Consider the following 16,998-nt stretch of genomic DNA (forward strand, 5'->3'; position numbering starts at 1 on the left):
ATTTTCTGTAGGTTTAATATTTTATATAATTTATAGTAAAAATCCCTTGTGGAATGGGAGACTTTAATTTAATTAAATATGGAAATTCTTGCAGTTGCACTCCCATTATTCATACAGGGAGACTGTACTCTATCAAGACTGCACTGCCAATGTTAGTAATAAAGTATCTTTCTAGTGTAGCTTCTGTGGTGTTCTCACACAAACCAAACACACACACACACCTTGCTAGCTTATATCAGCCAATGAATGGCCAGAGCTGTTCTCACACACTTATTCCTGTCACAGTTGGAGCTTAAATATTTTCCTGTCAGCAGAGAAAGCAGTTGAGTTTTAGACTGAGCTCCTTCTTCTGAGGTAAAAGATGTAAAAGGGCGGCATGTAGGGATATGTATATACCAGTTTGACAAGGTTCTTTGATAGATCACTTATTATTATCTGTAGGTTTAGTGTTTTGTATAATTTATAGTAAATAAATAGTTATATATAAATAGTTATACAAATATAATAGTTATACATAGTTATACCACTCTCAACAACACTTATACAACTCTCAACACACTTATTCCTGTCACGGTTGGAGCTTAAAGTGATACTGACACTAAAAAATGAATTTGTAGGTTTAGTGTTTTATATAGTTTATAGTAAAAATTCAATATGAAATATAATGGTCACAAATAAAAAGTAATTGAAAAAAGTCTTTATTTCTGGTGAATTGTCTCAAACCAACTGAATTGAAAAAAAAAAGTGCTGGAAGGTGAACCACAAATACAGTAATTTACCACAAACACAGTTTGTATTCGGCGGGAAAGGGATGTGACTAAATCAGGACCAAATAGGATTCCCACATGGCCAGTATTGTACCAGCCTAGGGGGTACAAATAATACTTTTATTTTTATAATACATTTTATCTTGTTGCTGGGGGTAAGCAGGAAAATATACAATAAAAACCTTCCATTAATTGGGTTGCTAGGGATCAGCCACCCGAGCAACCAGACGCGTGCAGAGGACAGCACTTGTGCCCCTGAGTTTTCCCTCAGAATCAGATATGACAAGAACAAGTGCCCTGGGTTGAGTGTGCGACTGTGTTAGAAAATGGCTGTATGTGTTACTATTGTACTCTCAGCCCCTCTCTATTTATTGTGTGTATCTCAATAAGGCATCATATATAAATATAATAGTGACTGGCCAGCCTTCTGCAGGTTGTATATACATATATATATATATATAACCCATATGGGGACTTTATGGCCTTTATATTAGTTTCGAATTGGCTAGTCATATAAGTGACTGTTTGCTTCTGGTTACACATCCAGTCACTCCAGCCTTTATACATTACATTTTTGTCCAACTATATTAGAAACATTATTTATTTAGCACAGCCTATCTATTTACCCAGTTTTTATTTTTACACTGAACAATTCCTTTAAAAAATTGTTCACGTTTGAGTTAACTTGGGGGCACATTTACCTAGGGTCGAATATCGAGGGTTAATTAACCCTCGATATCCGAGTGCCGAATTGAAATCCTTCGACTTGAAATATCGAAGACGAAGGATTTAGCGTTATTCCTACGATCGAAGGAATAATCGATTAAACGATTAAATCCTTCGAATCGGAACGATTCGAAGCATTTTAATTCATCGATCGAAGGATATTCCTTCGATCAGACAATTGTTAGGAAGCCTATGGGGACCTTCCCCATAGGCTAACATTGGCCTCGGTAGGTTTTAGGTGGCGAACTAGGGGGTCGAAGAATTTCTTAAAGAGACAGTACTTCGACTATCGAATGGTCGAATAGTTTAGATTCGAAGTCGTAGTAGTAGTCGAAGGTCAAAGTAGCCAATTTGATATTCGACCATTCGAAATTCGAAGTATTTTTTCTTCTATTCCTTCACTCGAGCTAAGTAAATGGGGCCCTTATTGTACGATATAGAGAGTGAAAATTTGCAATTTTATTTTATGTGTTTTTTGAGTTATTTAGCTTTTTATGCAGCTCTCCAGTCTGCAATTTTAGCAATCTGGTTGCTAAGGCCAAATTACCCTAGCAACCATGCATTGATTTAAATAAGAGACTGGAATATGAATATGACATTGCCGGAATAGAAACATAAGTAATAAAAAGTATCCATAACAATATATTTGTAGCCTTACAGAGCATTTGTTTTATAGATGGGGTCAGTGACCCCCATTTAAAAGTTGTAAAGAGTCAGAAGGAAATGGCAAATAATTAAAAAAAATAATAATAGAATAGAATTGGTGATTCAATAACATAGTAAATGTTAACTGAATGGTAAACCACCACTTTAAATGTTTTGGTATTCTTTCACGTACAATAAATGCAGCCATTGAACATGTTTTAAATCACAGTGTCAAGAACATGACAATAGTACAGTCAAATAAAAAACAACATAGAGAAGGAGAAAGCATAGAGAAAGGACAGGCAAATAGAGTTGCTATAAAGAGTGAGTGTTAGATGTATGTCACCCCTAAGTTGGACATTGGCAATAACTTATATCAGTGAAGTAATAAATTCAGTTACCGCATATTTTAACATATTTATGTATTGTATTATTAAAGCTTGTGGATAAATATCCCATTGTCTTTTCTATTTTTCTCTGTTTTATTCTGCAATTCCCTCTCTGTGGATATGGCTTGCTGTTTCCATTTCTGACATTGCAGCCTCCTTACCGCTGTCAGGATATGGTCCGTGAGACTCGTCCTAATGGCTGAATTTTTAATAGTTATGGCTAATGTCATATGGGCACATTCGTGGGCCATGTATAGCCCTAAACATAAAGAATTCAGCCACTATGAGACTGATGAACCATGTTCTGACAGCGACAAGGAGTCTGCTATGGAACAGGTATGGGATCCTTTATCCGGAAACCCGTTATCCAGAAAGCTCAGAATTACAGAAAGGCTGTCCTTCTGTCCATAGACTCCATTTTATTCAAATAATCCAAATTTTAAAAATTGATTTCCTTTTTCTCTGTAATAATAAAACTGTACCTTGTACTTGATCCCAACTAAGATATAATGGGGCAAATTCACTAAGATGCGAAGTTGCGCCAGGCGCAACTTCGCCGCTCTTCGCCGCACTTCGCCAGGCGAATTTTCTCCAGGGCTCCGCAAATTCACTAAAATCCGAAGTTGCGCACAGGGGTAGCGTAAGGTTGCGAAGTTGCGCTAGCGTTGTTTCGCTATATAAAGCGAAGTTGCGCTAGCGAAGGCTAATTTGCATACGGCGCGAAATTCAAATTTCAATTGAGGAACACGTATCTGCACTACAAATGCCTAGAAAACCTTCAAATCAGCCAATAAAAATTTTATTTTGCCCTACACATGTGTCCACTGTCTAGGTAAGTTGCCATGAGTCAGGAAATGTAGGGGGGAAGGAGGGGAGCCCCAAAAAATTTGAGATCTTTTTCAGCCTATCACCCATAATGTAGAAAACATGCCAGCGTTTTTTGGGACTTAGAAAAAATTTTAACTTTTTTTGAAACAATCCCTATCTACTCTATTGCGCTTCGCCAGGTCTGAGGTGGCGAAGGAAGTCTAGCGTAAAAGGTAGCGTTCGCTACACTGCGCAAGTTAGTGAATTTGCGTAGTTTCGTCGCTAGCGAAGATTCGCCTGGCGTAAGGTTGCGAAGTAACACTAGCGAAACTACGCCAGCGTTCGTTAGTGAATTTGCGCAGTAGCGAAAATGCCAAACGCTAGCGAATTAACGCTACCGTTCGGTGCTTCGCGCGTTAGTGAATTATTGGAGCAAAACAGACCTATTGAGTTTAATTAATGTTTACATGATTTTCTTATAGACTTAAGGTACAAAGATCAAAATTATGGAAAGATCCATTATCCAGAAAAACCCAGGATTCTGGACAATAGGTCCCATACCTGTACAATATATTTATGCTGAGTTGAAGGGGAAGTAAAGTCTAAAATAGAAAAAGGCTAGAAATGCTGTATTTTGTATACTAAACATAAACATGAACTTACTGCACCACAAGCCTAATTAAACAAATGCGTTATGGTTTTCAAAGTTGGCCAGAGGGGGTCGCTATCTTGTAACTTTGTTAAACATCTTTGCAAGACCAAGACTGTGCACGTGCTCAGTGTGGTCTGGGAGGTTAAGCATAAAATAATCTAGCTACCCTAAGCTCCCTGTGTGTGTCATACTCTGCCTGCCCTATGTTCCCTGTGGGAAGTGGGCCTGGTAGGGGTTTGTTCTGGGGGTTTGTTAGCATTCCAAAATTGTTTTTAGGGTTCCCAAAGGCTTTAATAATTTGCTAGGGGGGTGCTGTGTTATTCACAAAGGAAGAGGAGGCATATGAATTTAAGGTTATGTTTTAATATGACTTACATTTTTCACATATGAGTGATGAGGGATATCCTTGCAGTGAGCAGCAAGATTTTTTTTGGTGTGCTACCTCAATTACTGTGGATATGGTCTTAAAAGTTATTGTGGTTACATGGGTGTGGTTTAAAGTGGGCGTGGTTTAAAAAGGGGAGTAGTCAACACTGGCTTCCACCATGTAGGCAAAAAGGATTCTGGCCCTCGGTACCACAGAAGTTGGACAGCACTGGAATGGAATGGTGCTTAGAATCATAAAAAACACATTTTGTTAAGAAGGGATTTTATGTGCACTCTTTGAATATGGATCAAGCCCTTTTTTATAGGATGGCCCCCAATAATCCCCTAGTTGCTGATAAACAAACACAATGCAGGCAGATGTAGTTTAAGAAGTTATATTGGGTCTCAGGCATATACTGTAGCAGCAGGGCCAGTTTACAGTGGGGTGGAAGTGGGGGTTCAGGGTTAATTCTAGGTGTACAGTAGACTTAGTCTTCTCTGGAGTCATTCGCGTGTCACAGTTTTGCATTCTGTGGGCCTATGCTGCTGCTGCTGCTTGTTGTAGAAAATGGCCACCATCTTCTCTGCCCTATAAAAATTCAGTCCAGCGCCAATTGCAGAACTAGGTTTTCTAGCGCCATTGGAAATCTGTTGTCTCCTGACCTCCTTGTGCTTTTACCCTTTTGTAGAAAAAGTATATTAAATAGTAATTAAATAGTCTTTGCTTCATTTCTAGTGTTGTCCAGTATCTGTCTGAGATCCATCGCCTCCAACTCCCCTTTAAACTTTTCTTGCGTTTCCTTCTTTTCATGTCTCTCTCTCCATATTTAATTTCTCTACTCTCTCCTAATGTCCCATTAACTCATGCTACTCTCTTCCCTATGTAACATAATAATGTCTGTATCTGTACTTAGCATCTCTCCTTAGCTTTATCCTCTCTCCTTATGTTCCAGTTTCCCCATTCACTTTCTCTCTGCTCATTTATCCAGTGTCTTTACCATCCTTTGCAATTGCATTCTCTTTTCCAACACCCACCAACATATTTTTCTTACCACTTGTTTCCCCTCCCTTTGTCTTGCACTATTTTTACTCTGTATCTTATGGACAACGTCATCCCCCTGCCACACACTCATATTCCTCCTCTTATTGTGCTTCCCCAGCAGTAAGTACATGTAGGAAGACAAAAAAAAACAGGGTTAGGCTTTCATTAGGCACAACAGTGTTGTGTGTCCCAGGAGATTTGTTGTGCACTCTAGTTGTCTGTACTGGCCACATAGTAAATCCCTATCCTGTATGGCTAATTAGCAAGTAATTAGCAAGTAATTTTTATGCTTGCTACACATTGAACTGATTTATGTGCAGCCATGTAGCATGCATCTAAATTAATTGCTAATTAGCCACTCAGATGTGGATTCAATATGTCTCAATATGAAAGGGGTGAGGTGGCAAACCTAACCACCAAAAAATTGGGGCAAGTGTTAGTGACACATTGGGGAGGAGGCTGGGGCTCTGTATTGGTACTAAAATTTACCAGGGAGGCTTTATTTCTCCTTTAAAGAAACATGTATACAATAGATACACTCAGAATGCTAACGTTGCCTCATTCGTTAACCAAATACCAGCAAAATAAAATAATCTCCTATAATGAATGGAGATTGGAGGAAACAATGCAGAGCTGAGGACAGGAGGAAGAACTCCACCGAGCTTTAGGCTAGGGCCGCAGAATCTTCTTTTCTCTTCACATCCAGAAGCCTTGTGTCGGCTTTGGCCCAAACACACTCTGCGGATTTTGGCAAAAAATGCAAAGTCTCAATTTTCTTTGTTGAAACCCGCCAAGTGTGTTTGCCCAGGGCCAACAGAAGGCTTCTGGACATTAATGCTGAAGAGGATAAGAAGAGGATTCTGCTAGTGGTCAGGGGCTGAAACAGCCTGCGGATTTCAGTAGGCCCTAGTCCTACTCCATGGTAAAATATGTTAGGAAATGTTAGTTTCTTTTCTGTTTTTGTGGTTTTAATGACACACTGTGCCTCAATGGCCGTCTGCATCCAGTGGTCCCCCAGTGTGGGTGGCCTAGTGCTCACAGGGGCTGGAATGCAGACTCTATTAGCCTGCACCTCCAGTGGAGGAAGAAAATTAGGGGGTTTCAGGTGCCCTTGAATTTACATCCACCAATGACCTGTTTTCTCTTACTTTTTCCTGTACAGCATCTGAAGTTTTTCTAGCAAGGAAAAAAATGGACAATCAACGTAAGTCATGAATTCACTAAATTATATCCTTGAAACACTCTGCACTCTGTGTCTGAAAACACCATTTATAACTCAAAGGGCAAGTCAGCCCCAAAATAAAATTTGCCTAATAAATGAAAACAAAATTCTAAGAAACTTCCCAATATACATGTATTAAAATTATCATTGCATCTAAAGTTAACTTATTTGTACGAGGGGTCCTTTAACTGCATTTGATATTTGGTTTATAATTTAACATTTTAAAGTAAAGCAGCTTTCAAATATTTGCACATATTCTCTGATCTGTAAGACATCAACCTTGGCTGTTCTCTAATTTACTATAAGGTTTTACGCATAATTTAATGTTTTATATATATATATATATATATATTTGCATATACATATGAGTAGTAGATGCCATATTGTTTTCCTGCAAAGAGACAACAACAGAACCACCTTTATTGTTTACATAGCCCCATGTAATAAGTTGGGCCTCCAAGGGTCCAGCAGACATTAAGAAATAGAATGCACTACATGGTACTGGCATGAGATGGCAATAAAACAGTTGATGGGAATTACTCTTCAGTGGAGACCACCAAAACCTAGACCCACCAGGATAATGGGGATATCTTTGGTATCACTGGGCTACTAAATACAGCAATCCAATGACATACATTATGACACTAGTCAAGATTTATTTTGAGTGGGTGCAAACATAAAGTATAACACACAATGAATAGGGTGTATGATGGGCACTATAAAACATGATGAAAAGAAAGCAACACGCAACATTTATCATGCCATTTTGATACAGAAGCTGGGCTATCACTTTGCAAGAATGCAAAGTGAATGTATAATTAAACTGTAAGCTCTACTGGGACACAGATTGATGAGAATGATGTATTATCTCTGTAAAGTACTGCATAAATGTGTCAGTGCTACATAAACACTTGAAAAATACTAAAACAATCCATTTTTGTCTGTTTGACATGTTTTAATATTATATCAGAGGGGAGCTTCTTAAAGAGATACTGACACTAGAGATTAAACTCTTTCTTACATCTATCATAATATTGTCTTCACATACTATCTATAATTTTGCCATACACATATTTGCAGATGCTTTTACATTACCCATCTGATCCCCCATGTTCCTCTATGAGGGTGCTGCCATATTTGAGCTTCAATAGTCTCATTAGAAACTCTATTGACATTTTGAGAAGGGACAGTCAGGTTAGCAAAACAGTCAGTAACAATTACTTACAAAAGCAGACCTATTGGTGAAAAACAATCAACACGAGCTATTGCTAAATTTTAATGTAGAATATTTTTTTAGTGTCAGTATCACTTTAAGTAAAAACCACACAGATAAGAACATATAAACTCCCGGCAAATAGTGTGATGGTTGGAATGAAACCTAGGACCCCAAGGCTGCAAGGGAGCTAGCTCTAGCTAGTCATTGCTCTCTAATATTAAACTGTAATAAAACGTCAGAATCTGTATGTTGAATCTCAGTCTAGACTTGCCCCTGTGTGCAAGAACCCCAATCACACAAATGGCTAGAGAAACCTGGGTTAAATGATTATAGTGCCATTTGTATGTAGCACTAAAGAGAGGGGGAAAAAAGCCTATTGATGCTTTACATTTGCTGGATTGTTCCCCAGTTGTACCTCACTCCAATCAGCCCTCGTCTACATTCACCTATCCCTTTTCCTTAGGGAGCTGCCATGTGTAGGCAAATCAAATAACATCTGGTACATTTAAAAGTCAATACATAGGTAGTGCTATTTGTGATTTATTATTTTCTTTCCTTTCTTTTAGTTAGCAAAGCTGAGCAGTTGGAAAAATGTAAGTATATGTATGTTTAACTGCTACTGTGTGGAACAGGTAGTAAGAAATAGCTTAGTTCAGTATCATTGTTAGGTTATTTAGTATATATTGCAGTGATCCCCAACCAGTAGCTCGCGAGCAACATGTTGCTCCCCAACCCCTTGGATGTTGCTCCCAGTGGCTTCAAAGCAGGTGCTTATATTTGAATTCCTGGTTTGGGGCAAGTTATGTGTAACAACCACGTTGTCAGGAACCTTGTTCGGTGACTGTACCTTGCAGATGCAGGGGAGGTAAGAGAGGGTTGGACAAAACCAGGTGTACTACCAAACAGAGTCTCCTGTAGCTGCCAGTCGACATAGGGGCTACCAATAGCCAATCACAGCCCTTATTTGGCACCTCCCATGAACATTTTCCATGCTTGTGTTGCTCCCCAACTCTTTATACAATTGAATGTGGCTCACGGGTGAAAAAGGTTGGGGACCCCTGATATATTGGTATAGGATCCTTTGTATGGAAACCTGATATATAAAAAGTTCCAAAACAGTAACTCTAGAGGAAGCAGACCCTGCAGTGGTGAGGGCAGGGGCGATCCTGGCCCCTCCGCCGCCTGAGGCAGCTTCAGTTGCTGCCGCCCCCCCCTCCCCCATGCGCTTACCTTTTGCACTGGAGGGGGTCCGAGTGGGTCCATGAGGGTGGCAGAGGGGCCAGGACGCTAGCGCTAGAAGAGCCGAATTTCTGGTTTCCAAACCGGAAATTCGGCTCTTAAAGTACCAGGAGTGGCTGCCATCTGAGGCAAAAGGCTCAAGTCAAATAGTAGCGCAATAGGAGAGCACTCACCCGAACTCCAGAAAACAGGCTCCTACCAACAGATTAGGCTGTGCTAACAACGCCGACACGCCTCCGGATAGAGCGTAACAATTTGTATCAATAAGAGTCTTTGATCCACGGAGCACCAAACCAGGTCGAAGGTTAAAAGATTTCCATTTATTGAAGATTAGATAACATACATGATAGTAAACCACCAACAGTGCATCAAACGCAGTCCATGCTTAACAGGCTCAAGTCGCCTCATTGGTGAAGCGCCCCTGGTTGAGGGGCCCCAAACATTAATGTGCATTGGAATGTTAGAATTACAAATTAATTTTACTAGGAAAAAAATTATTTATTTGAGGGTTTACTTTGCCTTTAAATGTAACAGCTACAAAGCAACTTAAAGCAATAATAAAATTAGACATGAACAAATTATCTATCTTTAAGGGTGATGGCTCATGGTAAGATTTGTTGCCTGCGGTTAGATCTACCACGGGCACAAATCTCTGAAAATCTCTAGCCATTGTATAATGGGGAGGTACATTTATTCAAATTCAATTTGTAGTGGCTATAGGGGTTTTAGAGACCATGACATTTTTTTTTTCTAAAACCACAAAGTTTTTAAAAGATCTGAATATAAAATACATGACCAAAAGAAAAAGGTCTCTGGACATTCCAAAAAGAAATCTGAAAACCTTGAAATTTTCATTGTTGTATGAATGTTCATGTGACAATAAACAACTAGACCCCCCAAACCCACTAAAACCACAAATGAAAGATCTTTACAAGGAAAGAGGGGTAACTTCCATTGACTTCTACATGGCATCAACCACTTTTTAGTGGCTTGGAACATATGCATAATCCATGCTAAGAGAGGGTCCTGTAGGTACAGGTATGGGATCCATTATCAGGAAACCCATTATCCAGAAAGCTATAAATTATGGATAGCCATAGACTAAATTTTATCAAAAATAATACAGATCTTTAAAGGAATGATTCGGTGTAAAAATAAAAACTAGGTAAATAGATAGGAAGTAACCAATGAGTATGGGTGGGGCACATGGGTCATAACTGTTGCTTTTGAATCTGAGCTGAATGCTGAGGATCAATTGCAAACTCACTGAACAGTTATGTCCCATGTGGCCCCCCTTCAAGTCACTGACTAACTCAGAGTTAGAGAGTTGAAAAGCAGGAAGTAGTGTTCTGGCTATTATGTTACACATCCAGTCTATAGCAGCCTTTATACATTACATTTTTGGCAAACCCATGTTCCAAAGTATTCTGGATAATAGATTCTATACCTTTGCATGTTTCATAGAAATAATTCATAGGAAGTGCTGTATGTGATTTTTCTAATTAATTAAATTAATATATTTATATTTTAACTAAGGTAAAAAATCCTTCGAACAATTAAGAGCAGAGTTACGTAAGTATATCTTTTAATTGACACGTATCACTGCTTTGTTCAAGATGATTCCTTTTTATTATTCAGTATGTGATCCATTAACCAGCAACCTGATATCCATAAATCTTGGGAGTATGGGGTGGGCCAGCGCCGGCAGAGTGTATTTTAAGCAAATGATAATTTCTACAATAATAAAAACGTACCTCATACTTGAGGCTAATTAAACTGCATGCTTCTTAATTTGTGGAAAAACAATCCGATTTTAATCAAAATTTTAATCTTAATTCAACCTAAATTTATTGGTTAAACTTTTAGAACAGGGGCGTCACTATAGAGGAAGCAGACCCTGCAGCTGTAAGGGGGCCAGGAGCGATAGGGGCACCATGAGGTCCTAATTCATATACAATTTAAATAAATATTGTAAAACTGGTCAACCTTGGGGCCTGAAAAATAATCTGCTGTAGGGACCAGTAATATCTAGTTACGCCACTGTTTTAGAAAGCAAGTTATGGTGATCCAAATTATAGACCCCCTTATCCAGAAAACCCAAGGTCACAAATATTCTGGATTATAAATCCCATATGTGTAACTGTCTTGTAACCCACAGTGAATAGGCTAAGGAAGTATGAAGGCCTTTTGTAAATGTCCTCCTTATATTATTTTATAAAAGGATGGCATGTTAAGAACGAATGCCAATGGTTTAAATGCTCAGAAGTATAATTGTACCGTTAGTATGTACTAATGTTTTGGAAAATACAGTACAACCAGAATACTTGTTTCTACAGCAGGAGATACTAGGGGTGATTTACAAAGACCAGGGGTAGAAGTCCAGGTAGAAGGCCGCCATCAGAAATCACAGGGCCCCATACGACAACATTTCCTGGGCCTCCTGGGCTGTGCCCACCGCAATCCCCACCTACAGGTCCGCCCTCCCCACCCCACAGGTCCGCCCCGCACCACACAGTAAAAAAACAAAAAAAATATTGGTGGCTAGGGTTCCCACATGGTAATAAAAAATAAAAGATATTGGTGGTCAGGGCCCCTCATAAAAAAAAAACATTTGTGACCAGGGCCCGCCCATTAAAAAATATTGGTGGTTAGGACCCCACATGAGAAAAAAAATTGGTGGCCAGCCCACATTATAAGAAAATTGGTGGCCAGGGCCCCTTAAACTTCCATGCCTTCCCGAAGTCAGCAGCTCTCAGAAAGATGGCGGGCACGGCTAATCAAGTGTGGCGTGTCCGGGGCCCCCTTAATCTCGGGGCCCCCTACAACTGTCCCCCCCTGATGGCTGCCCTGGTAGAAGTACAAGAGCATTAATGGTGCAAGATCACTCCCCTGGCTGCAAAATGCACAGCACATAGGTGAAAGGCAGCTCTGTATTTACCATGTGCATAAATAGAGATGTAAGAAAGTTAATATGGGCATTCACGTACACCATTTCAAATATAGAAGGTGTGATTCAGTTTCCAAGTTCTTCACTTTCTAGCTGTAGGATTCAGTAGGGGTCTGTGTTACACCTCATGTGCAATCCAAAGAAAATAGTTGAATCAAAACAGCTTCGGGCAGTGATTTTAAACTGCAATGTGTTTATTTAGCAGTGTACGCCCACTAGATGTTTCGGGCATAACCCTTTATCAAGTGTGACAATAGCAAGGCATTGTGGGAATTAAATACCTTCTTGGAAACAAGACACCACCCCCACTTAAAGTGACAGTGTAGAGTTGTATATGCATATAATATTTCACAAGATATAACAATTCAAAAAATTCAGAAGAATTCAATGTGAGTCTTTGAATATCCCATAGTCCATAGTGACCATTTGTTGTACACAGCAATTTTACATTTGTTTCTTTTTATACAACTTGATAAATAATGCTTCAGACCCTCATGCAACAACAGAGAATTTGTTCTGGGTCCAGTAACCAATAGCTACCAATCAGCAGGTAGTATTTACTTGTCATCAACAAGTAACATCTGATTGTTTTTTTAAAAGTAAATAGATCTAGGATTCGACCATCGTATTGGTTTACTTCGACTTCGAATATCGAAGTTGAAGTTTTTTTTGCATAGAATTTGGCAGTTTTTTGGGCCTAAAAATGTAGAAAAATGTTGGTCATAGGTTGTAGAAGGCCCCCATAGGCTAACATAGCTATTTGGCAGGTTTAAGGTGGGGAACTTTTTTAAAGAGACAGTACTTCGATTTTCGAAGTTAAACTTTTTTTTACTTCGTATCGAAGTCAAAGTAGCCTATTCAATGATCGAAGTATCCAATAAAATTACTTTGAAATTCGAACTTTTTGCATTCGAAAATTCACTTCGAATCACTTCGACCCTTAGTAAATCTGCCCCTAACCGTTGCTAAAACTCTATGCTGGAGGAAAACCTATTTTAATGCTTGCAGTACACATACTGTATATGGCAGCTAAAACAATTTACTAGCAAACCTAGACTAACTGCTTATTTTCTGCAGTCAGTGACTATATTGGTGTGTATAGTTATTAATTATAATGATATATTTTTATCTATTTGCAGAAGCCCAAGAAATGAGTGACTTTGTTTGGCTTTTCGTATTTTTTATTTTAGTCGCTTTGATTTTTGGATTGGTGCAAGCGTAAGTTTTGGTTAATGTCATAATCTGTGAATTCCTATTTGTCATAGAAAAATGAACGTGTAAAATATATATATAAAACATTATATAAAACATATATATAAAAAATGAATATAGAACAGGCATTTCTCCCCTCTCATTATCTGCAATTATTTTGATGCATTAAGGAAAGGTTGTGGGAGCACTCCATGGCTAAATAAAAATATACTTAATATATTTTGAACCTGTTGATCTTTGAGTGTCCTACAGAAAGGTAACATTTGGCGCCTTTTCTGTTTTCTTCTCTTTTCCAGAATTTGGGATGTAAGGAAGAAGCCTAAAAGTATTAAAGTAAGTAACATTTATATCAGCAGGGCTCATACTTGATTAATGCGAGGTCAACTTTTAGTGATGTTGTCCCATTATGATCCGCATCCATTAAAACATTGTTAGTATTTTGTTCCATGGAAAATATTATTTAAACATTGATTTAATGGGAAAATGTATATTGCTATATTTAACAAACAACTATTTCTTATCCAACCTTATCATAAGAAATATCTGAATGAAAAGCATGAAATAGGAGGGTGATATAGACAAGCTGTTTTTTCACAGTGTTTTGAGATCTACTGATCACCAGCTAAAGGTCGACTGGTAGATTTAGCTTTTGGGCACCCCTGATTTATATAATGGTTTTAATGCAGAAGATAATGTTTGATGAGAGAGGGGGGGGGGTGGAAAGTACATTTCCAGTGCCTGTTTGTACTGTTACATTTTTAAATGTTTAATTCATTATTATTATTTTCTTTTTTATAGGATACTACTAAAACATTGTAGGAAGAAGAGAAGGTAAAGGATTGAGAGGGGGATGAATAAATGATTGTTTCTTTTGTTTTTTAGATATGCTTTCTAGTGTATGAGCAGTCACAAACAAACACTGGGAGGCACATTTATCAAGGGTAAAAACTCCCATGAACTTGAAATTCGACCAATCGAAATGTATTCTAAAAATCTTACTTTTTAAATTCGGGTGAATAGGATCTACCCAAAAACTTGAATCCAATTAGAATTTGATTCGAATTTTAAAAACTCAGTTCGAGTTTTTTCTCTGAAAAAAATATCAGGAAGGTTGCAAACAACTCAAAATGAATCCCTGGACATTTCCCATTGACTTAAACAACAATTTGGCAGGTTTTAGGTTTCAAATTTTTTGAAAAACTCAAATCGAATGTGAATAATTCCCTAGTCGAATTTGACTAAGGAATTATGTTATATACACACCTCAATCCCCCATCTACACATCGCAATCCCCTCCTACACACCTCAATCCCCATCTACACAACGCAGTCCCCTCCTACACACCTCAATGCCCCCATCTACACATAGCAATCCCCTCCTACACACCTTAATCTCCCAGGTCATTCAGACTGACCACAATATCCAGCCAACCTGTAATGTTATACTGTATACAGAGCTTCAGTCTGCTGTAAGTATTGAGCTCCCTGCACAATAGCATATATCGACTCTTGAATTCAAAAAAACCTCTGCTTCTCATTGACCAACCTATACTGTCTTGTTAACCTGCTGCTCTGTGTGTGGCCTCTCAGAGGAGCAATGTTGATGCTATTGCATCAGTCTGTCTGTCCAGCAAAACTGAATGTTTTATTTGCGGCTTTCTGGAAAAGAAAGCTGCAATGAAAAGAGTAGGGTCTGTGGAAACCCCAGTCTTCCAGTGCCAGGCCTGCTGGTTTCCAGCTGGTAAAGAGCAGGTACACTTTGAGACCCTGGATGGCAACCCCAACTGATGCAAAAGGGAAAATATTCTTTTAATTGTAATTAATTCAGGGATCAGGCATCTTTAGTACAGGGGTTATTGGTGTAATATTACTTCTGTTGTCATGCGTCCAAAATCCCAGAACTGACCCTTCATTCCTCATAAATGATCAGCAAAAATGCCCATTTTTGCTGTTTTTTGGCAAAAAATTTTGAAATTATGTCAAAATTTGTAGTCAATGAGAAGGCATCTGCATTTCTCCTGCATTTCTTTCAGGCACAAAAAAATCATGTTTTCTTTTTCAACAAAACAAAAGCAATATTTATAATAACGATGTTAGTCTACATTTTTTTCCGCCACCAAAAACATGGTTGGGGTTACTAGGGTTACTTATGTGATATTACTCATCGCACCTGTCAGAAGTAGTGAAGGTGTATAGCTGTCCAAACACTCTATGAATATTAGGGATGCACCGAATCCAGGATTCGGTTCGGGATTCGGCCAGGATTCGTCCTTTTTCAGCATGATTCGGATTCGGCAATTTAGGGGCGGGAGAGAAATTGCGTGACTTTTTGTCAGAAAACAAGGAAGTAACAAATGTTTTCCCCTTCCCAACCCTAATTTGCCTATGCAAATTAGGGTTTGATATTCGGCCGAATCTTTTGTGAAGGATTCGGGGGTTTGGCCGAATCCAAAATAGTGGATTTGGTGCATCCCTGAATATAAAATGATTACATCTCATCCGTATGATCCTTATCCTAGGACACTGAAAGAATTCTGAATATGATGTTCCTCTTTAATCACAACATGGTTTCTAGATTAAAGTACCCCAATCATGAGAATCACAAGCAGCATGGTGGATCCTTATACTGCTAGGACTTAGCTAAAGGGATTCTGCCATTATTTTTATGATTTACTTGTTATTTCTAAATTACACTATTAACATTGCAAATAATTCACTCAACTATTTAAAATTGTATTCTTAAACAAAAAAAAAATATTTTTTATAGCTGTAACATTGGTGTGGAGGCGGCCATCTTAGTTCATTTTGATCCTGAGTTTTGAGAAGGAGCCAGCTCTTCGGGATGGAACTGCTTCGATACAGCTTTTATTTCTCCTCTTCCCATTTTCTTTTTTTTTTTCAAATTTGTTTTTATTGAGTTTTAACAGTTCCACATACAAACAAACAAAAAGAAAAACGAAAATAAAAAAACAGATACAGATGCACACAGTTGTATACAACAGTCAGCATAGAAATTCAGGTGTTTTGTATCGTCAATGCGCCATCCTGTTACCAAGACAGTAAACATGAATCATTGATAACCAACATCATGACTGTCCCCATGATATACTATTGCAAGAAGCTGTGTGCATAGCTACTGTAAACAATAAAGACACAATTTTCCCTCTATGTGCTCATCTGTCATTCTTGACCAAGGGAGGGCGGAGGATGGATTACATTCTCATCAGTTAGTCGGAGGTAAGAGGCCTGAGAGCCACAAGGACCAAATCTTATCAAACTTTTTTGGGCAACCCCTACTTAAGTATGTAAGCTGATACATAGGGACGGAGGCATTTACCATATCCACCCATTGCTTCTTTTTTGGAGGTTGTTTCGATTTCCAATTAAGGGCAATAAGTCTCTTTGCCTGAATTAGGAGAAAACACATTAATGCTCGTTCTGACGGGTTAGGGGCGGTTTCCGCTACCTGGTTCAGTAGTAAAGTCAGTGGACCAAGTGGGATTATGAGAGCCATGATATGACTCATTTCAGTAACCACTTTCCCCCAAAATACCTGTATGTGCCGGCAACTCCATACCATGTGGATGTAATCCGCAGGAGTATGACCACATTTTGGACAGATGTCTGGGATATCAGAATTAATGAGATGTAATCTGTGTGGTGTTAGGTAGGACCTATGCAAGTACCTAAACTGTATCATTTTATCTTTAGCACTAATCAACAGTGCACTATGAGTGTCTAGTATCTCGTCCCAAGCTTCAGGGGTGAG

The 16,998-nt window shown here is 38.6% G+C and overlaps 1 long non-coding RNA gene across 1 annotated transcript; it reads left to right on the plus strand.

The window, feature by feature from the left end:
* The first annotated feature begins 294 nt into the window (after positions 1-294).
* Positions 295-16,391, plus strand: LOC108713605. The gene is made up of 8 exons (XR_001935171.2): positions 295-354; positions 6,557-6,598; positions 8,399-8,425; positions 10,608-10,643; positions 13,158-13,236; positions 13,527-13,563; positions 14,029-14,061; positions 15,997-16,391. It is a non-coding gene; the product is annotated as an uncharacterized LOC108713605 (long non-coding RNA).
* The last annotated feature ends 607 nt before the right edge of the window (positions 16,392-16,998 follow it).

This window comes from Xenopus laevis, chromosome 4L (genome assembly GCF_017654675.1).
Source record: "Xenopus laevis strain J_2021 chromosome 4L, Xenopus_laevis_v10.1, whole genome shotgun sequence".
Classification (NCBI taxonomy): domain Eukaryota; kingdom Metazoa; phylum Chordata; class Amphibia; order Anura; family Pipidae; genus Xenopus; species Xenopus laevis.